The sequence below is a fragment of the Schistocerca americana genome, chromosome 8 (assembly GCF_021461395.2).
Source record: "Schistocerca americana isolate TAMUIC-IGC-003095 chromosome 8, iqSchAmer2.1, whole genome shotgun sequence".
NCBI lineage: Eukaryota > Metazoa > Arthropoda > Insecta > Orthoptera > Acrididae > Schistocerca > Schistocerca americana.
Window position 1 is genome coordinate 37,076,594 of NC_060126.1, and position 26,557 is coordinate 37,103,150.

Genomic DNA, 26,557 nt, shown 5'->3' on the forward strand with positions numbered 1-26,557 from the left:
CAGGTAGTATATTTTGCTTATTTTTCCATAGTTCCACACAACTTCTTCCTGTTTTCTCGATTGATCTGTGTTCAGTTTTTGAAGCCCTATCCACTGTGCCAACTTATAACTAAATCTGAGGGGGGTGCGATGGGGAGGTTCCCTTGTCAGACATGTAAGATCACTGGGGAAAATGCTAGTCGCCCCCTTATAAAAGGAACGTGTTCACTTCGGATCGCTGTTTATGGTGTATGAGTGGTATCAAGCGGTCATGTTGGAAGCGCCCCCTTTGTGATTCAACAGTTCTCTTGGCTGTGACAGAAGAGAGAAGAGCGTTGGCGATTACATGCAGACATGCAGGCGGCTAGTGGTTCCTGTTGCGTGCCTCACACCAAAGTACACGCTGGTTCCTAAGCTCATAGGATTCTAAATTTGACGATATTTTTAAAATGACGGAAGTGGCTCTAAGGAAACACAGATTATTAATTCTTGAGACAAAAAAACGGTCCCTAATCAGTCTCATACGTAGATTCACAGCATTCACCCTGTCTACGCACGACGTGAAGTTTAAGTTAAAAATTACGTTCTGAAGGGTCAAACCGACTCACTGTCAAACAACTTCTTTTAATATCCGATAAGGAGACTGTACTGAAATGTAGCGCCTCGGAATTATGTATGTGAAGATTCTTCAGTCTTTTTAAATAGAACAAATGTTGTTAGCATTCTACACATTTATTCTTCGTAACTATGTATTTGTCTCTCAGCACAGAATCCCTGGGAACAAACACATTTCTCCCAACGAGAGAACAGTTCGTTGATACCACCGCTGTAGAATGTCTGATTTTGTTGACGGAGCTACAACTACTTCACCTGCACTTGCACAGTTTCATCGCTATCAATGAGAAGTTCTCGAAGAGTATCTTTAAGTTTTGGAAACACTTGAAAATTTGTTGGGGCCACATCGGGACTGAATGGACTCCACTGGAGCACAATCAACGGCAGATGGTTAGAGACGTCTGGGAGGTCGTGTGTGGTCTGCCATCGCCATGCTGGAAGAGACGGTGCTCCATGTATGGACGAGCTCTTCGAATTCGAAACTCAATCGCAGTAGCGTGTTTCTCACGCACCGACATGGCTACGTTACACATCGCAATGCCACACGCTAGAATTTCAAGTCCTCTAGCTGCAAATATGTAAACATGAAGAATAAAAATGTGGAATGTGAATATCGTTTTATTTAAAAAGCTTTAGTTTAAAAAATTCGGTGACTTTACTTTTGAGCACAATCCCGTAACCAACGGTCGCCTTATTAATACTGAAACGACCTCGTGGCTGCAGCACACGTGATAAAAATGGTTCAAATGGCTCTGAGCACTATGGCACTTAACAGCTGAGGTCATCAGTCCCCTAGAACTACTTAAACCTATCTAACCTAAGGACATCACACACATCCATACCCGAGGCAGGATTCGAACCTGCGACCGTAGCAGTCGCGCGGTTCCGGACTGGGCGCCTAGAAGCGCGACACCACTGCGGCCGGCCACACGTGATATGTTGAGATGTGACTGCCACGTATGACTTCCGATTCCTAACAGACATATTGTCAAAACATTTTGGAGAAGTACAAAGTTACTTCCTCCACTGAGCGAACGTGTCAAAATCTGGACCGTGCAGATATTTCTTCAGTTAACGCACACCGCCGCGACACTGGGACTGTTCGTCCTAGACTCGGCTGCTTCTCCCGCGTCTGCTCAATTCTGCGCGAATTAAGGGAGAGGCGGCGAACCGTTTCAGAAAGCCAACCATATGGTATCCACCGCAAGTACACTACTGGCGATTAAAATTGCTACACCACGTGCTACAGACGTGAAATTTAACCGACAGGAAGACGATGCTGTGATATGCAAATGATTAGTTTTTCAGAGCATTCACACAAGTTTGGCGCCGGTGGCGACACCTACAACGTGCTCATATGAGGAAAGTTTCAAACCGATTTCTCATACACAAACAGCAGTTGACCAGCCTTGCTTGGTGAAACGTTGCTGTGATGCCTCGTGTAAGGAGGAAAAATGCGTACCATCACGTTTCCGACTTTGATAAAGGTCGGATTGTAGCCTATCGCGATTGCGGTTATCGTATCGCGAGATTTCTGGTCGCGTGTGTCGAGATCCAATGACTGTTAGCAGAATATGCAATCGGTCGGTTCAAGAGGGTAATACGGAACGCCGTGCTGGATCCCAACGGCCTCGTATCACTAGCAGTCGAGATGACAGGCATCTTATCCCCATGGCTGTAACGGATCGTGCAGCCACGTCTCGATCTCTGAGTCAACGGATGGGGACGTTTGCAAGACAACAACCACCTCCACGAACAGTTCGACAACGTTGGCAGCAGCATGGACTATCAGCTCGGAGACCATGGCTGCGGTTACCCTTGACGCTGCATCACAGACAGGAGCGCCTGCGATGGTGTACTCAACGACGAACCTGGGTGCACGAATGGCAAAATGTCATTTTTTCGGATGAATCCAGGTTCTGTTTACAGCATCATGATGGTCGCATCCGTGTTTGGCGACATCGCGGTGAACGCACATTCGAAGCGTGTATTCGTCATCGCCATACTGGCGTATCACCGGGCGTGATGGTATGGGGTGCCATCGGTTACACGTCTCGGTCACCTCTTGTTCGCGTTGACGGCACTTTGAACAGTGGACGTTACATTTCACATGTGTTACGTCCCTTGGCTCTACCCTTGATTCGATCCCTGCGAAACCCTACATTTCAGCAGGATAATGCACGACCGCATGTTGCAGGTCCTGTACGGGCCTTTCTGGATACAGAAAATGTCCGACTGCTGCCCTGGACAGCACATTCTCCAGATCTCTCACCAACTGAAAACGTCTGGTCAATGGCGGCCGAGCAAATGGCTCGTCACAATACACCAGTCACTACCGTTGATGAACTGTGGTATCGTGTTGAAGCTGCATGGGCAGCTGTACCTGTACATGCTATTCAAGCTCTATTTGACTTAATGCCCAGGCATATCAAGACCGTTATTACGGCCAGAAGTGGCTGTTCTGGGTACTGATTTCTCAGGATCTATGCACCCAAATTGCGTGAAAATGTAATCAAATGTCAGTTCTAGTATAATATATTTGTCCAATGGATACCCGTTTATCATCTGCATTTCTTCTTGGTGTAGCAATTTTAATGGCCAGAAGTGTACATGCTTGTAATCGATTATTTAGTAGGGTATCGACAATGGTTCCTTTTAAAACGTGACCGCACACGGCTGACCTAAACCATGATGCGGATGTTTTGTGTACGGCATTACCGCAGTACTAGGTGACACCTCGGTTACGGGAGCCACTGTGCGCGGAGGCGGCCCGCCGCCCGCCGCCCGCTCGCCGGTGTTTACCGTTTGTTTACCGGGTCGGCTGGCAACAGGCCCGCTGCCGTGACGCCGCCGATACAATCTGGGCCGGCGCGGCGCGGGCCCACGCGCCGCTGGCGACGGCCGGCCGCGGCCGCAGCTCTCACTCACACGGTGGGCGCCGCGGAGGCACACGCCCGAGGATGCGCACCGCTGGAACCGTGGGGCGGAAACGAGACACATCTCACATGCCCCTGAATGTACACACTGATGTCACTGCAGACGTTGTTAAGGTATCGCGTATTCCACGCATTTACGTACGGAACACAAATGGTGTACAGTTCACAGATACGTTGTATGGATATGCTCTAATTCATGATGCCGATTACTTTGTGCACGAAAGTCTTGTGCCACGGCACCTACACTGAATTACACATACGTGTTGTGTTAATTAAACAGGGACTTCACAGAGTGTTTTGTTCCTGTGGTGTTGCACATTCGCTGCTCCGAATATCACGGTCATTCCCTCCCACTTCCTCTTTTCCAGATATTTATCGGCATATTCTTCGGCTGATAGGTCGCACAATGCTCACCGCTCCCTCATTTTTATGATAAATTTCTCCGTATCGCAGTCCGTTACGACAGAAATATCCTTCTGGAGAAACGCGACAACAAACAACGGCGTCCCGTCCCAGACGAGTGCGGCCGCCGCGGCAGGTCGCAGGACAAAGCACTGGCTGCCAGCGATGGCCGACCGACCGTAACCGACCGCTGAGTGCGTACGGGCGGCAGACAGCAGCCAACGAAGCGGTTGGCCTCCGTTGCGGTCCGGACTGCAGGGGCTAACGTCACACCATTGGCAACGGACTGACTTGGGGACCCTTCAAACGTGGACGTCGGGTCGAGTCTTCCTCGGTTCAGTAGCGATCTGCTTTGTGTGTTGAACGGGTGTGTATTTATCGTGTTTAAAAGAGTGGACTGACAGTTTTGTCGAGAACGGGGATGTTTATCGTCCCTACCAACTGCGATTATAAAAAGAAATTGAAAACATTAGACTCTCGGACGGAAATAAGTGAGCTGTTAGAAAAGAAAGTGCACGATTAGAAAAAGAAAGTGGGGTCTTTACTGAAGTCTTTCAGCCTTGTGCTTACCTTAATACATTCCTCTTTAGGCTTTGAATTATAGCTGAACGAACTTCAGCTACAGTCTCACGTACGAGCTATTTCGAAATATTAAAGGTTTACATTAAGCTGACATGAATTTCGAGTAGGCTAGCTAAGTAGTTCACAGTAACCATTAATTATTCTGCTGCAGGTACACCTCTTCTATAGCAGTTGTCATCTTTGCAAATTTTATGGCCTACATAATCCAATAAGAATTCGAAATTTGCAGCTTTCGCTCTGAAAGAATTATGAACTAGCCCAAATGTTCGAGGCCAGACAATTTTGTCGCACCACGCTCCTTCCTGCCTTTTAAAACAACATGTCGTGCACCAGCGTCGGTTCTTCTACTCCTTTTTCTGATGAGTGTATTCTTTCCCCGAAATAAAAGCTCCACGTATGACGGCTGCCACATACTCTTATTCCATCACAATATCTCCCGCTGAAATTGTAATTAAAACGCTACTTTATAACAGTAACACGATGGGAGCAATATCGACAAGCTATCGGAGCCAACTACGATTCCGCATGGGCCAATTCGTTCGCCTTAACACCTCGATTTGGCAAAGATAAGAGGCCGAACGCCAATGCGTTGGCGACCAACGGTCGGCTAAATCCACTGTCTGTATTACGTAAAGTTCCAGACTACAGGTGAAGAGATCTATGGTTCGATTTCCAGTTAAGTGCTGAGATTTTTATCTGCCACCTACCACTTCTTTCACCTCTGGCAATGCTTGCCGATGTCAAAAATGCAGAGCTGCCCGTGTTTCTGAATCCAGGTTAAACTGTAGCTCTACTCTCCCGTTCCGCCGCCTCCCTTAAAACAGGCTGGGTCAGTCAGTTCAGAGGACGGAGAATGGCAGCGGTACAACGCCCGCTACCGTGGTGTTCAAACCAAAATTCGGGTTAATGACAGTTCTATTTTTGCTACCCGAACTGTGTTGAGTTAACTGGTTTACTAGCACCCGATTCTCTCTCTGTAGAACTTTGGTAATGTGTTGGAATTCATCAGGAATTTTATGGACGACGGGGTGACGGAGGGGGGACGAAAGGAAGGCCGAACGCCAATGCGTTGGCGACCAACGGTCGGCTAAATCCACTGTCTGTATTACGTAAAGTTCCAGACTACAGATGAAGAGATCTATGGTTCGACCATACAACGCCGAAGCATCATGTAGGTGCTTTAAGCGGCGCGCTTTAAACAACCATCCCAACAGCCGAGCTGAGCAGCAACAAGGGCAAGTGAAACAGGGAAGCCAGTGTGAAATGATAGCAGCAGACATATTTCCCTGTATTCTTCCAGCCAGTCCGCTTACAAACCCCAGCACCAGTGTGCCGTGCAGCAATGCCACACACGCCAGCGAGACAATGTCGTTCCTTGTCTTAAACGGGAGGCGACCTGCAACGCGAGACACTGGCATTTTACTTCATCTGTGATCACACGATAGCACGGACAGACGCGAACACCGCGGGCCGACCTATCCCTCTACTCGAATCCCGCAACTTGTCCGTCAGGCAGAAGAACGCATCCGCCCAACATGTCCGTCCGCTACGGATGGTCGTTATCGCCAAAACAACAGGTTTTCGGTTACACTGGTTTTCTGAACGCCAGTTTAAACTGACTTTCAAAACCGCTCAAAATAACCAGTTTCTAATATAACTGTTGTATCCGGTAAATGCGGAACAACGAAGACTGGAGGCGTGGTAGAAACACAAGTTTCATCTCTCAACTGAAGTTCACACGCAATATAAATACAAACACTGTCGGACGGAACTGTACACTGAGTAGCTATCACAACCATACAACACTGTCGCTTCAATTCTGTATTAAAAGCGGCGAGTCCCAACACTTTCCGCGACTACAACACGACTTGCGGTACCTTCCGTGGCGGAGCGTCCGCTTTTAACTAGTCCGGGCGCGCAGGAGTAGAGAGGCCGCCGGAGAGCCCGCAGTGGCGTGGCGTCGCATTGTGTGATTGGCCCGTAGTCGGTAGGTTGCTATTTTCCGTATGTACGCCGGGTGGCGTTGCCGGGGTTACCGCGGAAGTGGCTTATAAATGGTGCGCCTGCGCTAAGTGGCGGTGATGCCGCCGCCGCCACCGCCTATTGGTTGGTCCGTCGATTTGAGCGAGGCGGCCAAACAGCGAGGTCATCGGCCCCATAGGATTACGAAAGGAAGTCAGCAGTCAAAGCAACGATCCCGGCATTTGCCAGGAGCGATTTAGGGAAATCACGGAAAACCTAAACCAGGATGGCCGGACGCAGGTTTGAACCGCGGTCCTCCCGAACGCGAGTCCGGTGTGCTGACCAGTGCTCGCCTGTCGGGCGTGAGATGGATGCCGTGCGACTCCTCGCCGCGAGATGCTGTGCGCCACGGCGCGGACATAACGGTGCTGTCACAGCCGATTTTCGGTTTTGATTCCTATTATTTTCTGTAATAAACGTAGGCATCGAACAAAGGTTGAAAAAAATTTTGACTTCCGTAATTTCAAGACACACAGAATGAAACTATTCAACTAAATAGACAAATAAAAGAATACTTCATCCGTCCGCCGCTCGTTGCTTTTCTCCAAAAGTGATAAGTGGTCGAATACTACAAAAAAAAATAAATAAATAAATAAAAAATAAACACCAGTATTCTCCTATTAATCGTAATTTTTTGAAACTCTGCTCGTTGTCGCCAGAAATGAAACACTACTACAAACGGATAAAGGCACATTATGTAGAAACAGGCCGCATACCAGCTACTTCCTATTTTCATTGTATACTACACTCCTGGAAATTGAAATAAGAACACCGTGAATTCATTGTCCCAGGAAGGGGAAACTTTATTGACACATTCCTGGGATCAGATACATCACATGATCACACTGACAGAACCACAGGCACATAGACACAGGCAACAGAGCATGCACAATGTCGGCACTAGTACAGTGTATATCCACCTTTCGCAGCAATGCAGGCTGCTATTCTCCCATGGAGACGATCGTAGAGATGCTGGATGTAGTCCTGTGGAACGGCTTGCCATGCCATTTCCACCTGGCGTCTCAGTTGGACCAGCGTTCGTGCTGGACGTGCAGACCGCGTGAGACGACGCTTCATCCAGTCCCAAACATGCTCAATGGGGGACAGATCCGGAGATCTTGCTGGCCAGGGTAGTTGACTTACACCTTCTAGAGCACGTTGGGTGGCACGGGATACATGCGGACGTGCATTGTCCTGTTGGAACAGCAAGTTCCCTTGCCGGTCTAGGAATGGTAGAACGATGGGTTCGATGACGGTTTGGATGTACCGTGCACTATTCAGTGTCCCCTCGACGATCACCAGTGGTGTACGGCCAGTGTAGGAGATCGCTCCCCACACCATGATGCCGGGTGTTGGCCCTGTGTGCCTCGGTCGTATGCAGTCCTGATTGTGGCGCTCACCTGCACGGCGCCAAACACGCATACGACCATCATTGGCACCAAGGCAGAAGCGACTCTCATCGCTGAAGACGACACGTCTCCATTCGTCCCTCCATTCACGCCTGTCGCGACACCACTGGAGGCGGGCTGCACGATGTTGGGGCGTGAGCGGAAGACGGCATAACGGTGTGCGGGACCGTAGCCCAGCTTCATGGAGACGGTTGCGAATGGTCCTCGCCGATACCCCAGGAGCAACAGTGTCCCTAATTTGCTGGGAAGTGGCGGTGCGGTCCCCTACGGCACTGCGTAGGATCCTACGGTCTTGGCGTGCATCCGTGCGTCGCTGCGGTCCGGTCCCAGGTCGACGGGCACGTGCACCTTCCGCCGACCACTGGCGACAACATCGATGTACTGTGGAGACCTCACGCCCCACGTGTTGAGCAATTCGGCGGTGCGTCCACCCGGCCTCCCGCATGCCCACTATACGCCCTCGCTCAAAGTCCGTCAACTGCACATACGGTTCACGTCCACGCTGTCGCGGCATGCTACCAGTGTTAAAGACTGCGATGGAGCTCCGTATGCCACGGCAAACTGGCTGACACTGACGGCGGCGGTGCACAAATGCTGCGCAGCTAGCGCCATTCGACGGCCAACACCGCGGTTCCTGGTGTGTTCGCTGTGCCGTGCGTGTGATCATTGCTTGTACAGCCCTCTCGCAGTGTCTGGAGCAAGTATGGTGGGTCTGACACACCGGTGTCAATGTGTTCTTTTTTCCATTTCCAGGAGTGTATTAATGACTTATTGTTCAGTTTTAATTTATTACTGTAATCAAAATTTCCTTCCTCCTTTGTTATTTGACAGAAATGGCAAACAAATCTTTAGTCTTTTAAAGCAAACGAAGCATTGCCCTTCACTGATACGTCACGTCGCAGAAATTTTTCCAGACGGGTTGGTGCCATCCTGCGATACCACGGACGCCTGGCGACGACAGCGAGAAACTACTACCGCAACGGACCAGGTGGGGGCGAGTGTGGCACGCTGCACGTACACGCGTACCTTAAGCCACGACACGCGGCGAAACGGACGTCACTGTCTCAGTAACGCTCTAGCAATTCTTCTGCCGAATTAGAATTATATATTAATACCTTCAGCTGCTGACGGGCGTCGATATGTATCAACGGGGACGGGTGAAAACGTTTGCTCAGACCGGGACTTGAACCCGGGATCTCCTGCTTACATTGCAGACGCTCGATCCACCTGAGCCACCGAGGACACAGAGGATAGTGCGACTGCAGGGACTATCTCGCGCACGCCTCCCGCGAAGCCCACATTCTCACCTTGTGTTTCCACACACTACATTCGTAGTGTCCCACCCCAACACACTCATTACTCGTGGAAAACGTTCTTACTAAGTCCCGTAAGAGTTCGGGTAATTTGTGTGCATCCGCACAGAAGAAGAAGGTCCCCGTTGATATACGTATATCAACACCCGTCAGTAGCTAAAGGTATTAATATATAATTCTAATTTCGTTCTAGATAGCTGCATGTCATCAATGGTGTCTTTTCTTTCGGACATGTCCGAAAGAACAGACACCATATCCATGTAAGTACCACGTGATCAAAAAGTCAGTATAAATTTGAAAACTTAATAAACCACGGAATAATGTAGATAGAGAGGTAAAAATTGACACGGGGTTTTATTACGAAAAAAAAAACAAAAAAAAGAAAACAAAGTTCACAAAATGTCCGACAGATGGCGCTGGACAGCAAAACTGCGCATGACAATCGTGTATAAAAGGAGCTGTAATGAGAGAATCAGATGCGCCAGCAGTCGCAGCATGTTGATGTTACTTGAAAAGGCGCTTTTAGTGAAGCTGTATTATCAGAATGGGGAATGTGCTAGTTCAGCGTTACGATCCTATCGCCATAGGAAGGGGATTAGAACAGGTAAAGGTCCGTTGACAAATGCAGCTGTGGCGAGAATGATGTCGAAGTTCGAAGCCACGGGTTGTTTAGACGATAGACCCCGTAGTGGCCGACAAGCGTAATCCTGCTGAGACAGTTCAGGCAGAAATGGAGACTGTCGCGGGTTCGTCTACGCGCGGGGAAGTCAGCGCTCGTGCAGTCGCACGTCGCACCGGCATCCCATACACTACTGTTTGGTTGGCACTTAGCGGTACCCTCCGATGCTATTCGTACAATATCCATCGGCATCATGAACTGTTACCTGGCGATTTAGTGAAACGGAGGGCATTTGCGGTGTGGGCGTTTCAAAAGATGGCGGAAGATAACGATTGGTTGAGTAACGTGTTGTGGACCGGCGAAGCTCATTTCACGCTCCGAGGGTCTGTCAACACCCACAACTGCAGAATTTGGGCTACCGAATATCCTAGAACTGTCGTGGAAACTCGATTGCACGACGAGAAAGTCACGGTATGGGTTGGATTTACCACATCTACCGTTATCGGGCCTTTTATCTTCGAGGAAATGCTTGATTCTGGTTTTGTAACTGCTACCGTGACGGTTGAGAGGTACGCCGATATGTTACAGAATAAACACCTGCTGGAACGTACGATCTTTATGCAGGATGGCGCTCCACCCCATATTGCTAGACGCGTGAAAGAGCTCTTGCACGCGTCGTTTGGTGATGATCGTGTGCTCAGCGGCCACTTTCGTCATGCTTGCCCTCCCAGGTCCCCAGACCTCAGTCCGTGCGATTATTGGCTTTGGGATTACCTGAAGTCGCAAGTGTATCGTCATCGACCAACATCTCTAGGAATGCTGAAAGACAACATCCGACGCCAATGCCTCACCATAACTCCGGACATGATTTACAGTGCTGTTAACAACATTATTCCTCGACTACAGATATTGTTGAGGAATGATGCTGGACATATTGAGCATTTCCTGTAAAGAACATCATCTTTACTTTGTCTTTGTTATGCTAATTATTGCTATTCTGATCAGATGAAGCGCCATCTGTCGGACATTTTTTGAACTTTTGTATTTCTTTGGTGCTTATAAAACCCCATGACATTCCAAGATTTGTGTCAATTTGTTCCTCTCTATCTACATTATTCCGTGATTTATTCAGTTTTCAAATTTATACTGACTTTTTGTCACCTGGTATATATATTCTTCTGCATGTGGTTGTAGCTGTTTTCTTTCGGCTTTATTACAATAGCACTGATCGCTTTTCCCATTATCTATAACAACGCTGTTTTTCAAACTCTTGCAAATTTTATGAATAAGAATTGTCCCAGTTATCAGAAAATATTTATTTTTTAAAAAACGTGGTACTGTTGCTGCGTCCAACTGATCTTCTTTTACTCGGTTATCGGTAAAAAAAAATTTAAAAACGCATTTTATAACCGGAAGTAACACAAATACCAAAAAATACCAGTTATTCGGAACTATAATAACGGTATAGGTGTTTCGCATACCTAGTTACCTTAGGGCCATACAGCTTGTTCTCGCATACCTGGAGATAGAGAGAGCTATACTCGACTTGTAAGTAGCGTAAGAGGCTGGATGGGTGATGTATTCTGCGCGGAGAGGGACGGCAACACTTTGCGGGGCGCCAACACTATCTGTGTGTGACCCACACCACATGCATACCACAGTAAATGGCAACGCTGGGGTACGGGTAAGAAGGTAGATGGGTGATGCATTCTGCGCAGAGAGGGACGGCGAACACTTTGCAGGGGCGCCAACACTATCTGCGTGTGTCCCACGCCACATGCATACCACGGTAAATGGCAACGCTTGGATATGGGTAAGAAGGTGGATGGGTGATGCATTCTGCGCAGAGAGGGACGGTGATGGTGGTGGTTGTTGGGATGTTTAAGGGGGACTAAACAGCTAAGGTCATCAGTCCCCCATTCCAAAAACAGGCGAGACATAAATTCGCGGAGCAAGTAAAACCCCAAGGGGAAGGAGACTCCCCCCCCCCCCAGGCACTGAAAGAACACAAATCAGGCAACGAACACTACAGACAAGAAGAGTACAGATGAACACCAGACAGAAAGAAACAGAAGAAAAGAAGATGGCCGGAGACTGGTCGACTGACCACGAGAACAAAAAAAAGGGAAAGAGTCAACCATCTTACTACACACTAAAATCTGCAACCAAATATGAGATACTCGAGGACAAGAGACACAGAAAGGGAAAGGTGCAGGACCTCCCTAAATTGAACCATAAAAAGGACTACCACGGATAAAATTTAAAACATTGTCAGCCATGGAGGCATCGTCGCATAAAACCAAAGGCAAAGTGCCCGGGAGATTAAAAGACTGCCGGAGGGTGCGCAGTCGGGGTCACTCCAACAAAATGTGGGCGACCGTCAGCTGGGACCCAAACTGACACAGGGGGGGATCCTCCTGACGCAAAAGATGGCCGTGCGTCAGGTAGGTATGGCCGATGCGGAGCCGACACAGGATGACAGAGTCCCTGAGAGAAGCCCGCAGGGAGGAACCCCACACATCGGTCGTCTCCTCGACAGCCCGCAGTTTATTCGGGGATGTCAGGCCACGCCACTCATCAGCCCACATCCCAAGCACCTTACGGCGCAACACTAACTGCTGATCTTGAGCCGGGAGGCCGATCTCCAAAGCTGGGGCGTCGATCGCCCCTTTGGCCAGCCTGTCGACACGTTCGTTCCCCGGGATGCCAACGTGACCTGGCGTCCAAACAAAGACCACCGAACGACCAGAGTGGGTAATGGCGAAAACAGACTCCCGAATAGAGGATACCAGAGAAGAAGAGGGATAGCAGCAGTCGATGGCCTGGAAGCTGCTCAGGGAGTAACTGCAGATGACGATGGACGTACCTGAGCAGGAACGCATATGCTCAAGAGCGCGCAATATGGCCACCAGCTCTGCAGTAAAAATACTGCAGCCAGCCGGCAAGGAGCGCTGTTCAACATGGGCAGTGTGAGCAAAAGCGTAGGCAGTGCGACCATCAACCAGGGAACCATCAGTATAGACAGTCTCACAGCCCGAAAATGAGGCGAGGAGCGCAAGAAAACGGCGACGGAGGGCCACAGGCGGAACCGAGTCCTTGGGTCCCTGTGCCAAGTCCAGACGGACGGACGGCCGGGGCAAACACCAGGGAGGCGTAGGTGCACGGACCCGGAAGGGAGGCGAAAGAGGGAATGACCCCAGTTCCGACAGCAGGGCCTGGACGCGGACAGCTATGGAAAGACCAGACCGAGGTCGCCGTTCGGGCAGATGGAGGACCATGGCAGGGGAAAAGCAGGCGATGATTGGGATGGCCCGGCGAGCAATGCACGTGGACAGCATAGTCGGCGAGCAGTCGATGGCGGCGAATCCGCAGCGGGGGAACCCCGGCCTCCACCAGTAGACTATCCACGGGGCTCGTACGGAAAGCGCCAGTTGCAAGCCGAACCCCACAGTGGTGTATGGGGTCTAACATCGTCAACACTGCGGGTGATGCAGACCCATAGGCCAGGCTAACATAATCAAGCCTGGACTGCACAAGGGCTCTGTACAATCGCAACAGCGTGCAGAGATCTGCACCCCAAGACGTGTGGCTCAGGCAGCGGAGGGCGTTGAGGTGCCACCAGCATTTTTGCTTCAGCTGAGTAATATGAGGAACCCATGTGAGCCGGGCATCAAAGACGAGTCCTAAGAAGCGGCAAGTGTCCACCACTTCAAGCTGGTGGCCGTCGAGGTAAAGTTCAGGATGAGGGTGGACCGTCCGACGCCTGCACAAGTGCATAACTCCAGTCTTGGCTGCAGAGAACTGAAAACCATGAGTCAGAGCCCATGATGCTGCCTTGCGAACGGCTACTTGCAGCCTGCGTTCGGCGACTCCCGTAGTCGTGGAGCTAAAGGAGATGCAGAAGTCGTCGAGGAGACACCGACGACCCCACAGCTGTAGCCAGACCATTAATGGCCACTAGAAATAAGGAGACGCTCAACACCGAGCCCCGCGGGACCCCAGTTTCCTGTCTATAAGATGAACTAGAGGCGGCACCGATTTGCACCCAGAAAGAGCGGCGCAATAGAAAGGTTTGAAGAAAAGCCGGGAGCCGACCACGAAGACCCCACTTATGCAACGTAGCAAGGATGTGATGCCTCCATGTGGTGTCATACGCCTTCCGCAGATCAAAAAATACAGCAACGAGATGCTGACTTCGGCCAAAGGCCGTACGGATAGCAGATTCCAGCCGCACCAAATTGTCCGCAGCAGACCGGCCCCGACGGAAGCCACCCTGGGATGGAGCGAGACCGCGCGACTCAAGGATCCCAACACAAACGCCGCCCCACCATACGTTCGAGCAATTTGCACAAAACGTTGGTGAGGGTAATGGGACGATAGCTGTCCACCGCCAGTGGATCTGCACCGGGCTTCAAGATGGGGACAATAAGACCCTCTCGCCATTGCGATGGGAACACGCCCTCGCTCCAAATGCGGTTAAAGATGGGGAGGATGTGTCTCTGGCAGTCCCTGGAGAGATGCTTCAGCATTTGCGCGTGGATGCAGTCTGGTCCTGGTGCTGTATCAGGGCAATCGGCGAGGGCAGCGAGGAATTCCCCCTCGCTGAAAGGAGCATTGTATTTTTCAGAACGACGCGTGTGGAATGATAATGGCGTCCGCTCGGCTCGCTCCTTTAGAGAGCGAAAGGCGGGGGGATAAGTTGCAGTCGCAGAGCTCTTAGCGAAGTGCACAGCAAGGTGTTCAGCAATGGCGGCAGCGTCCGTGCAGACAGCGCCGTCCAAGGAGATCCCAGGGACACCCATAGGGGCCTGCTATCCATAAATCCGCCGGATCCGGGACCACACGAGCGAGGGGGAGACACGGGAGCCCAAGGATGAGACATACCTCTCCCAGCACTCCTGCTTACACCGTGCAATAAGACGACGGGCCAAGGCACGGAGCCTCTTAAAGGCGATGAGGGTCTCCAGAGATGGGTGCCGCCTATGACGCTGGAGAGCCCGCCTACGGTCGCGAATAGCCTCAGCAATCTCCGGCGACCACCAGGGTACAGCCTTCCTCAGAGGGAGTCCAGAAGAGCGGGGGATGGCAGCCTCAGCAGCCGAAATGATTGACGTGGTTAAGACACGGACCACCTCGTCAATGTCACCCTGTGGGGGAGACTCGATGGTTGCAGCGGAAGTAAAAGCCGGCCAGTCAGCCCTGTGGAGAGCCCAGTGGGGCAGGCGCCCAGAAGAATGACACTGGGGCAGTGACAAATAGATGGGAAAATGGTCACTACCACACAGGTCAGGATGCACCCTCCAGTGGAGGGATGGGACAAGTCCGGGACTGCAAAGAGAGAGATCAATGGCCGAGAATGAGCCATGGGCTACACTGAAATGCGTAGGAGCACCGGTGTTCAAGAGGCTAAGGTCGAGCTGAGCCAACAAATGCTCCACGGCACGACCGCGGTCATTGAAGACAGTCCCACCCCATAGAGGGTTGTGGGCATTGAAACCGTCCGGAAGCAGCAATGGTGGCGGGAGTTGAGCCAGCAGCGCAGCCAGGACATGTTGGGGGAGCTCCTCATCCGGAGGAATGTAAACAGAGCAAACAGTAATAGCCGGCGAGAGCTCAACCCTGACAGCGACTGCCTCTAAAGGCGTCAGAAGGGGTACGGGCGAGTTACAGACAGAGTGGTGAACAAAGAGGCAAACTCCACCTGACGCTCGTTGACAGACAGCGCGGTTCTTATAGTATCCCTGATAACCGCGAAGGGCAGGGGTCTGCATTCCTGAAGATTGGTTGGTTGGTTTGGGGGATTAAAGGGACCAGACTGCCATGGTCATCGGTCCCTTTTTCCAAAGACATAGAACACCCACAGAGAACAAAAACGAGGAACAGAAGAGATCACAGACGATACAGAACAGGAGAGACTGAGACAAAGACAAGACAAAACGAAACGAACGAAAACCACATAGAGATAAACGGTGGTTGGCCGACCATACAAATAAAAAAGGAAAAGCCAACCACTTAGAAACACATTAAAAAATCAGTGTAAAATCATAGGCCAAAGGCCAGAGTCGACACAAAACAAAAATAAAACAGAAACACTCAGATTAAATGATAAAATCCCCCTGCCCGAATAAAACGTAAAACTAAGTCAGCCATAGTGGAGTCGTCTGTTAAAAGGGCAGGGAGCGTATCAGGCAGCGCAAATGTCTGCCTGACCACAGCTAAAAGGGGGCAGGCCAACAGAATGTGGGCCACTGTCAAAGCCGCCCCGCAGCGACATACAGGAGGGTCCTCCCGGCGCAGTAAATAACTGTGTGTCAGCCGGGAGTGGCCAATGCGGAGCCGGCAAAGAACTACCGATTCCCTGCGAGTGGCTCGCAGGGATGACCGCCACACAGCCGTCGTCTCCTTGACAGCACGGAGTTTATTGGACAATGGCAGTTCGCGCCATTCCTCGTCCCATAGCGCCAAGATTTTGCGGCGGAAGACTGCCCGCAAATCAGTCTCTGGGAGGCCAAGGTCCAGAGATGGCTTGCTGGTGGCCTCTTTCGCCAGGCGGTCAACATGTTCGTTACCCGGGATACCGACATGACCGGGGGTCCACACAAGGACCACAGAGCGGCCGCAACAGGCAAGAGTATGCAGAGACTCGTGGATAGCCATCACCAGACGAGAACGAGGGAAACACTGGTCGAGAGCTCGTAAACCGCTCAGGGAATCGCTACAGATAACGAAGGACTCACCTGAGCAGGAGCGGATATACTCTAGGGCACGAAAGATGGCGACCAATTCAGCAATAACAGGGGAAACACTCAGAAGCATCCGGAGCTCAGGCAGGTGGCGGAAATAACAGCCGCAATTCCACTGGGGAATGGAAGCAGTAAGGGACTGGGAGGGCGTGAAGGCGACTAAGAGGCAGACGGCGCCTCAGAGCCAACTGCCGCCACTGGGGGAGAGTCAGCTGTGTCCATAGGAAAGGCCCCCGAGTGTTCCGTAAGGGCGAGATCTGCGGCAGAGGCGAGGATCTCCACCTCATCCCCGGAGCCAGAACTATTTATAGCAGGCAGTACTGAAACTGCCGGAACGTCCTTCTTCTTGGACACGTTCCGTTCCTTCTTCTCGCGTCTGTCCTTAGGGTTAGAGGGCTGGGAGAGCTTCTCTGAAGGAGTGTCGGAAGCTGACGACGACGCAGAAGCCCTACGACCAGCAGGTGGCGGAACCTTCAGCCACTGGCTGACATCCGGCTGGGTAGGAGAAGAAACGGAGGAAGGGTGAGCCCCGAGGGACCCCTTCCGTGAGAGAGGAACCGGCAGAGGCAACGCCGGCGGAGAAGGAGGGGGAGGGATCGAGCCCCCCGGTTTTTGAGCAGATGTCACTCCTGAAGTAAGCGTGGGGGGAGCGACAGAAGAGGGTTTGCCCCCAACTGCTAAGGGGGCAACAGAGGAAGGCTTGCCCCCATACACGAGGGGGGCAGACAGAGATGCACGGCCCCGAGGGCCCACTGAAAGCGGCACATATGAGGCGACAACCATCGCTCGCGTGGGCGACGATAACGTGGCTGCAGCATAAGATGTTCAAATGGAAGCAGGATACAACCTTTCATATTTCAGTTTTGCCTCTCGATAAGTAAGCCGGTCCAGGGTCTTAAATTGCATTATCTTCCGCTCCTTATGAAGAATGGGGCAATCCGGCGAGGATGGAGAGTGGTGCTCCCCACAGTTGACACATACAGGCGGAGGTGCACATGGAGAATCGAGATGAGAGGGGCGTCTGCAATCTCGACATGTAGCGCTGGATGGGCAAAGGGAGGATATATGCCCAAACTTCCAGCACTGGAAGCACCGCATCGGGGGAGGGACATATGGCTTGACGTCACAACGGTAAACCATTACCTTGACCTTCTCGGGCAAGACATCACCCTCGAAGGCCAAGATAAAGGCACCGGTGGCCACCCTGTTAGTCTTGGGTCCTCTATGTACACGACGGACAAAATGTCCACCACGTCGTTCCAAGTCGGCTCTCAGCTCGTCATCAGATTGTATCAAGAGGTCACGATGGTAAATAATCCCCTGGACCATATTTAAGCTACTGTGGGGAGTGACGGTAACAGGGACGTCACCCAGCTTATCACACAAGAGCAACGCTCGTGACTGGGCTGGGGAGGACGTCTTGAGGAGGATGGACCCATTCCTCATTTTAGACAACCCCGCCACTTCCCCAAACTTATCCTCCAGGTGTTCCACAAAAAACAGAGGCTTCGTCGGAAGAAAGGTGTCACCATCAGTCCTGCTGCAGACAAGGTATTGCGGTACGTAAGGCTCCCGCTTGGCACTAGATCTGCGTCCCTCCCATAGCGCAGCCAACGAGGGGAACGACTGAGGGTCATATTGCGCAGCATCAAACTCAACTCTGCCTCGCTTAGAGACGCTGGTGGCCGTGCGACCACCAGCTTGGTGTGATTTATTGCGCTTCATTGCGCCACATCCGCCCAGATGCCACCTACTCCGAACAAGGGCTCTCCCCAAGGGCGCCACCCAGCCAAAGCAAAGGGTACCTGGCCGATATCCCGTTGCCCGGAGTCCCCGTGCCCCAGACAAGATAGGCACATACTCCTTGGCATGCATGGGGAGGAAACAGCTCTGGCACCTGTAGTGCGATCCCTGCGTGGTCAGGGGGCTACCACCAAAAGGGTACATGACGACCCCACCACAACGGACTGGCTACCGTGCTGGATTTTAGGTGTTGAAAGGGTCCACAGTCGTCGTGGGCGCTAAGAAGGGGATTGCGCACAAGACGAGAAGGAGGCAACCCAGAAGACGTTGGGTGTAAATCCCGCCACACAACAATAGGTAACATGCAAGATGGTGGTGCATGATGGACCAATAGAAAAACACCACGTAAGGCGTCCTTCCCCAAATGGCACGCACTAACAACGGAAATTTGGAAGAAAGGAGGTCAAACCCAAGAGGGGACCATCACAGAAGGCCGAAACGTTTGAGACTCCTTTTAGTCGCCTCTTACGACAGGCAGGAATACCGCGGGCCTATTCTTACCCCCGAACCCACAGGGGGCGAGGGACGCACTTTGTGAGGGCGCCAACAATATCTGTGTGTGTCCCACGCCACACGCATACCACGGTAAATGAAAACGCTGGGGTACGGGTAAGAAGGTGGATGGGTGATGCATTTTGCGCAGAGAGGGACGGCGAGCACTTTGCAGGGGCGCCAACACTATCTGTGATCTGTGTGTGTCCCACGCCACATACATACCACAGTAAATGGTAACGCTGGGGTACGGGTAAGAAGGTGGATGGGTGATGCATTCTGCGCAGACAGGGACGGCGAACACTGTGCGGGGGCGCCAACACTATCTGTGTGTATCCCACGCCACACGCATACCACGGTAAATGGCAACGCTGGGGTATGGGTAGCGCCACCGAGGGGCAATGTCCCCGATCCCGCCAACCCCCTCCCCTGAGCAACCAATATGCTCGCAAAACTATCACTGTCCTTTCTCAGTCGTGTCCGCGTTACGCCGCCCACAATGAACACGACATTGCCGAAGTACTCTCACTACTTCTAGACTAATACGGAAATGGACGGGCTCCGAAACGCGCACGCTGTAGACAGGTGGGGCAGGATGTCGATATTGGCTGTAGCCTCCCGCGGGGCAGCACGCTTTCGTACTCTATGTCGCGCCACGTCCGGAGTGACCCCGTTAGCCCCGGGTCACGGTCACTTCACACGGAATGAAGTGCCAACCGATGCGTGATTCAGTCGTTCGCGCGAAGCCGGCCGTGAACGAGCTCCTTATCGAGGGTTGTGCTGTGGCGAGTCCGAACTCGCTGCTCTTTTGGCACAGACAATCAATCGGTTGGTGGAACCCCGAGAAAAACGAAAGAAAAGACGACAGTCGGTCAGGAAGTGGATAGTTCAAAGAAAATCAGAGGCATGTAATTTGGTTGACATAGAGCTAAGAAATCATTACTTTAAAGATTTCGAAACCTTATTACGAATGTCTCAAGCTCAGATTGACTACCTACCGTAACGTATTTCGCCACTGATTTCAAAATCAGATATGGACGTAAGACAAGCAGTAAAACCAAATAATAAACTTCGAGTAACTTTGAAAGGAGTCTAATTGGGTACACTTACATCTGGCAACCTAATATTGTAATGATACTAATGTAAACTAAAATGAAACTATTATATTATAAATGATTTATGTCTCTGATGGGCTCTATAAAGTGGAGCGCTGACTGTGCACGACCGTAGAGCCAAAGATCCTGCTTCTAGTCTCAGACTGCAGTGTTGGAGTAAGAGAGTGCTTGGCGCCCGGCATTGGGTATCTCTCTATCTGTGAGCGGAAGAGGATGTAGAGGCAGTTTTGTAGTGTGCTCTGTGAAGCCACCATGTGTTACATTATAATGTAGGAATTACGAGTACGGTACATGTATTATTGGAAACATAAATGTGGAAGGAGGGTAAAAATAGTAGAGGGAGACCAAGAGATGAATACACTAAGCAGATTCAGAAGGATGTAGGTTGCAGTAGGTACTGGGAGATAAAGAAGCTCGCACAGGATAGGGTAGTGTGGAGAGTTGCATCAAACCAGTCTCAGGACTGAAGACCACAACAAGAACAACAACAACAACAACAACAAATGTCGAAGCAGAAGTCTTCTCGCAAGTAAGGTAAAGAAGTTAAATTTTTACGACTTTCGTTTTGCCAGCGCGTTAGTGTAAACGAGTTGGCTGATAAATGGTAACAGTGGGTTCTATTTTCTCCTATTTTCTCTATTTAAATAGATTTTATGTAGAGGCTAGTTAGGTATTTCCCTTTTGTAATTTTTCTAAGATTTGTTAACACTGGTATACGTAACTTTATGCTTTGTCTTTATGCTTTCTTACTGAGGTTAAATAATACTTGTTATATAAATCTCACTGTTCGTCACTCAATTAATAAAAAGGATGTAATTTTTCTGAGTGATGTAATTTCAATTGTCAGATGTTTTGGAAAGCCAAACTTAACTTCGAATACAATTTCACTATAGATGAATTTTTCTTAAATGTTTTCGTTTATCAGCCAAAATAATTTCATGCATATTTCAAAGTATTACGGCCAGCACTGCACACAGCTGAGCTTGTAGCTAGTACATTTTATTCTTCTTCACGAGAGACCAAAATATACTGCTATCCACTTATGCTGCTTTAGAAGTAAGACAATTCTATTTATTTGTTATGTGCACGGGGACCAAAGTCGTCAGGTTTAAACAGGGCCAGAGGATTCAGTACCTAAGTGGCTGAATGTATTTTGTAGTAACTACATTTCTTTATTGGTACTGGGAGTTGCATTGCCCAATCAGTTCGTATAAAGTTTTGCTAACAATAACACAGAGTAAGCACACCAGTCGCAATTATAACACACTACACGGTAAGTCAGTTTCGTATGCATTCCCAGTTCAGGCATTCATTCAACGTACTGCAAAGAAATTTTTAAAGAACGTTACAACTTTACGCTATTTAGTCACAGGAAGCTCTTTTAAAAGTCTGTCTCCAGGGGAAGACTTTGCAGGAGAGAAGCTCAGTAGCTCCTTCACCGAGGAGTCAAGCAGTATATTGCTCCCTTCTTCGTGTATCTCGCGAAGAGGCCATGAGGACAAAATCAGAGAGATTAGAGCCCACACAGAGGCTTACCGACAATCTTTCTTTGCACGAACAATACGAGACTGGAATAGAAGAGAGAACCGATAGAGATACTCAAAGTACCCTCCGTCACACACCTTCAGGTGGCTTGCGGAGTATGGATGTAGATGTAGATATCTATTCCGTGTTCCAAAAAATACAATTAGAAAATCTATGCCTGAAACCAGCGAAGAGGTCCATTAGGCACTTTCCGAATTAATACACATAATTACAATAATATGTAATTGGATATATTTCGATCATTTGATTTTAATTTCCAACATAGTAATGTATTCTGCGTCTAAGCATTTAAAGTACAGAAAGCAATAATAACATTAAAATGGTCGTTCAGCGTAATAATATTGATCATTAAAAATGTTACCAGTAATTACAAGTAAATTAATCATTTGTTCACTAGAAAATGTGATCGATCTATAAATTTATATGTATTCATTTGAGAACTACTTTATTCCTTCCAATTGGTAGTGTTGATTGCTGGAGAGAGTTGGGGGTTGGCACATTGCCTGTTATTTGCAGCGTAATTTCTTCTTGAAGCCTCACGGCAGTTGGAGACCCAGCACTGCGTAGCAATGACGCTGAAATAGTCGTATAAGACTTCTTGGTTAACCACTGTAGCACTATTTGAAAAGACTTGCAGTTTGTCAATAGCACATGAAAGAAAATCGATTTGTGGGTGAAGCAAAACTATTTGCTGATTTCTGATGGTGAAGACTGCGGTGGAGTTGAAGGTAATTTTCGTTTTGGTACTGCCCTGTGATGTGCTTGGCGTGGTTTCTTCGGTATTGTCAACAGTACTTAAATCTACTGAGGGGGACTGAATTCTTCACTAGTGATCGTTCACTTGAGTTTGTTGTTGACACCTGCAATCAAAACATTAATTTTCTTAGAGGCCCCAGCAAATTCAGACGAATGGAAAAATGCAGAGTATTGGTTTAGAGAGCGATGGAACTGTCCAGGTTGTGCGGCAGCTGTGGGCGGTAAATACACTTTCATTTGTGCCCGTGCCGCTACTCGATCCCATTACTGCAATTTCAAAAATAGTTTCAGCACTGTATTACTAACTTTAGCCGATTCCGATTACTGTTTCCTGTATGTTGATGTAGGGGCTACAGGAAGAAGTTCTGATGGAGCTATATTTGAAAACAACTCATTGTACAACGGCTTTTGAGGCAAATTCCCTTGTAATGCCAACTGATTTCTTTACGGTAAGGGATGTTACGTTTCCCCCGAAAACGTGTCTAATGAAACCTTAAAGTCGGCATAACATGTCTCGACAAGGAAGAATCTAGAACATCGAGCCTCAAGGGCTCGAAGAGCAGCGGAAAATACTTTCCGCATACTTGTGAGTAAATTCACAGCATTTGAGAAACCAGTATCTTTAAAAATGCAGTCGGTGGACAAAGTACACGAGCCTGCTGTGTAAGTTGCACGACTGGCTGCGGAAAACGAATCCGGCCTACATTTCACGAGGCAACTGACTTCGAGGATGAGAACCGTCGTATTTTCCCTGCATCGTGGCGTAAAGAAGAAATTGCTGATATACAGACCTTTCTGCAGACTACCCATAGACATCCGCGTCAACACACACAACAAATTCGGTATAATTACCGTGATTACTTTCATAATAAAGATGATGTGCCTTGGCAAAGTATATTACTCAGTGAACTGTACAGCACATCAGTGTCTTTATTACGCGCCCTTGATTTGTACAAGGTCAACTTTAATTTGCACACGTTACAAAGTAAGTGCTTTGCTACATACACTGAAGAGCCAAAGAAGCTGATACAACTGTCTAATATTGCGCAGGGCCCCCGCGAGTACGCACAAGGGCCGCAAGACGACGTGGCATGGACTCGACTAATGACTGAAGTAGTGCTGGAGGGTACTGACACCATGAATCCTGCAGGGCTGTCCATAAATCAGTAACAGTACCAGGGGGTGGAGATCTCTTCTGGACAGCACCTTGCAAGGCATCACAGATATGCTCAATAATATTCATGTGTGGGGGCGAGGAGTTTGGTATGCAGCGAAAGTGTTTAAACTCAGAAGTGTTCGTAGAGCCACTCTGTAGCAATTCTGGACGCGTGGGGTGTCGCATTGTCATGCTGGAATTGCCCAAGTCTGTCGGAATGCACAATGCACGAATGCAGGTGAGAATGCTTACGTACGTGTCGCCTGTCAGAGTCGTATCTAGACGTATCAGGGATCCCACATCACTCCTGCTGTACACACCCCACACCATTACAGAGCCTCACCAGCTTGAACAGTCCCCTGCTGACATGTAGGGTCCATGGATTCATGAGGTTGTCTCCATACCTCTACACGTCCATCCCTCGATACAATTTGAAACGAGACTCGTCCGATCAGGCAACATGTTTCCAGGGATCAACAGTCCAGAGTCGGTGTTGTCATCAAGGACACACGGGTGGGCCTTCGGCCTCCGAAAGCCGATACCGATGATGTTTCCTTGAATTGTTCGCACGCTGACACTTGTTGATGACCCAGCATTGAAATCTGCAGCAATTTGCGGAAGGGTTGCACTTCTGTCATGTTGAACGATTCTCTTCAGTCGTCGTTGCTCCCGTTCTGCAGGACCTTTTTCCGGCGGCGGTGATGTCGGAGATTTGATGTTTTAGTGAATTCTTGATATTCAGGGTCCACTCGCGTTATGGTCGTACGGAAAAATCCCCACTTCATCACTGCCTCGGATATGCTGTGTCCCATTGCTCATGCGCCGACTATAACACCACGTTAAAACTCACTTAACTGTTGATAACCTGCCACTGTAGCAGGAGTAACCGATCTAACAACTACGCCAGACACTTGTTGTCTATATACTCTCTGCCGACCGCAGCGCCATATTCTAACTATTTATATATCTCTGTATTTGAATATGCATGCTTATTCTAGTTTCTTTGGCGCTTCAGTGTATATTTTATCATATGAATGCAACGTTTATAATGGTAAATGTTGTCGCGTTAAAGAAAGTGGTACAGTTTCTCTAATATTCCTACTATTTTGCAGAATCATCATAAAAATTGTTGGAATAATGTAAATGTAAGAAACAATTTTGAAAATGGAAAGATAAATTTTATTTGAGTTGCCCGATTTGATAGGGTCGGTCAATTCTGAAAGACTGGGAGAATGAAAGAATTCATCTTCTCATACAAGGAGATTTCTGGTTTATAAACGTCGTTAGTGGCAGCTCCAGACCGTCCGCTTTTGGTTGACGATACGAACTAGTCACGCTATACTCATTTCCCTGTTTCAAAAAATGGCTCTGAGCACTATGGGACTTAGCATCTTAGGTCATCAGTCCCCTAGAACTTAGAACTACTTAAACCTAACTAACCTAAGGACATCACACACATCCATGCCCGAGGCAGGATTCGAACCTGCGACTGTAGCAGTCCCGCGGTTCCGGACTGCAGCGCCTAGAACTGCACGGCCACCGCGGCCGGCCCCTGTTTCGGACTTTGTCTCATTTAATTTGTATTGCATATGTTACCGATTTTCTGCTTTGTAACTGGTACTGAAGACGGACCACGAGTGTGGATACCCGCGCTTCTTTAGTAAACACGGTCAGTTCCTGTTGTAAAAATTGTGGCAATTCAGTATTTCTAGTTCGAGCACCTCCATACTGTTTACTAGTTGGGATAATGACTGAAGCAAAAGAAATGGATTAAAATTTATGCCGTAGTAGTTCGTGTATCAACGGTAACCGTAGTACTGTGGTAGTGTAATGGTTAGCATTTCTGCCTAGCAAGCAAGAAGAGGTTCGAGTCCCGGACGCGGCACAAATTTTAATACATTTCTTCTGCTTCAGTCATTATTGCAGATAAAGAAGAGACAAATATCTCAGGGAAAAATATAAATATATGTTCGCTAGTAGCTCTAACTTTCTAATAGTCTCTGTATGTGACGTGTTCGTAAAACAGAAGTGGCTGGTTCCTTACACTATATCGGGTGATCAAAAAGTTAGTATAAATTTGAAAATTTAATAAACCACGGAATAATGTAGAGGTAGACGTAGAAATTGACACACGTGCTTGGAATGACATGGGGTTTTATTAAAAGAAAAAAAAAAAGAGTATTGCTAGACGCGTGAAAGATGTCTTGCGAGCGTCGTTTGGTGAGGATCGTGTGCTCAGCCGCCACTTCCGTCATGCTTGGCCTCCCAGGTCCCCAGACCTCAGTCCGTGCGATTGTTGGCTTTGGGGTTACCTGAAATCGCAAGTGTATCGTGATCGACCGACATCTGTAGGGATGCTGAAAGACAATATCCGACGCCACAACTCCGGACATGCTTTACAGTGCTGTTCACAACATTGTTCCTCGACTACAGCTATTGTTGAGGAATGATAGTGGACATATTGAGCATTTCCTGTAAAGATCATCATCTTTGCTTTGTCTTACTTTGTTAAGCTAATTATTGCTGTTCTGATCAGATGAAGCGCCATCTGTCGGACCTTTTTTGAACGTTTGTAAATTTTGTTTCCAATAAAACCCCATGTCATTCCAAGCATGTGTGTCAATTTGTACCTCTCTATCTACATTATTCCGTGATTTATTCAGTTTTCAAATTTATACTGACGTTTTGATCACCCGGTACATTCCTTTCACGCTGTCGTTCACCTTTAGTAACACTGTCCTACATCACTGAAAGCATTTTTTACGCACAGGGCCGAAAGGAAGGGGCATTGTGCAGCCAGGTTCCAGCGGGCGCGAAACACTCCTCGTTCTTTTTCTAGTTATACTATTCTCAACAATGACTATGTCTACGTGGTAGCCGATTGGTACATTTCACGCTTTAGGTGCCTGGCTACCTCATAGTCCATGGCACCTTTCGTGCGCAGAAGTCGAAGTGTTCCGTTGTCCGCACGTAATGGCGATGAACCGCGTCGCTGGCAACCAATGACGGGAGGATTTCACTATCACCGAACTTCTCCGCCCATATGTTGCCGTCATTCAATTGCGCGGCG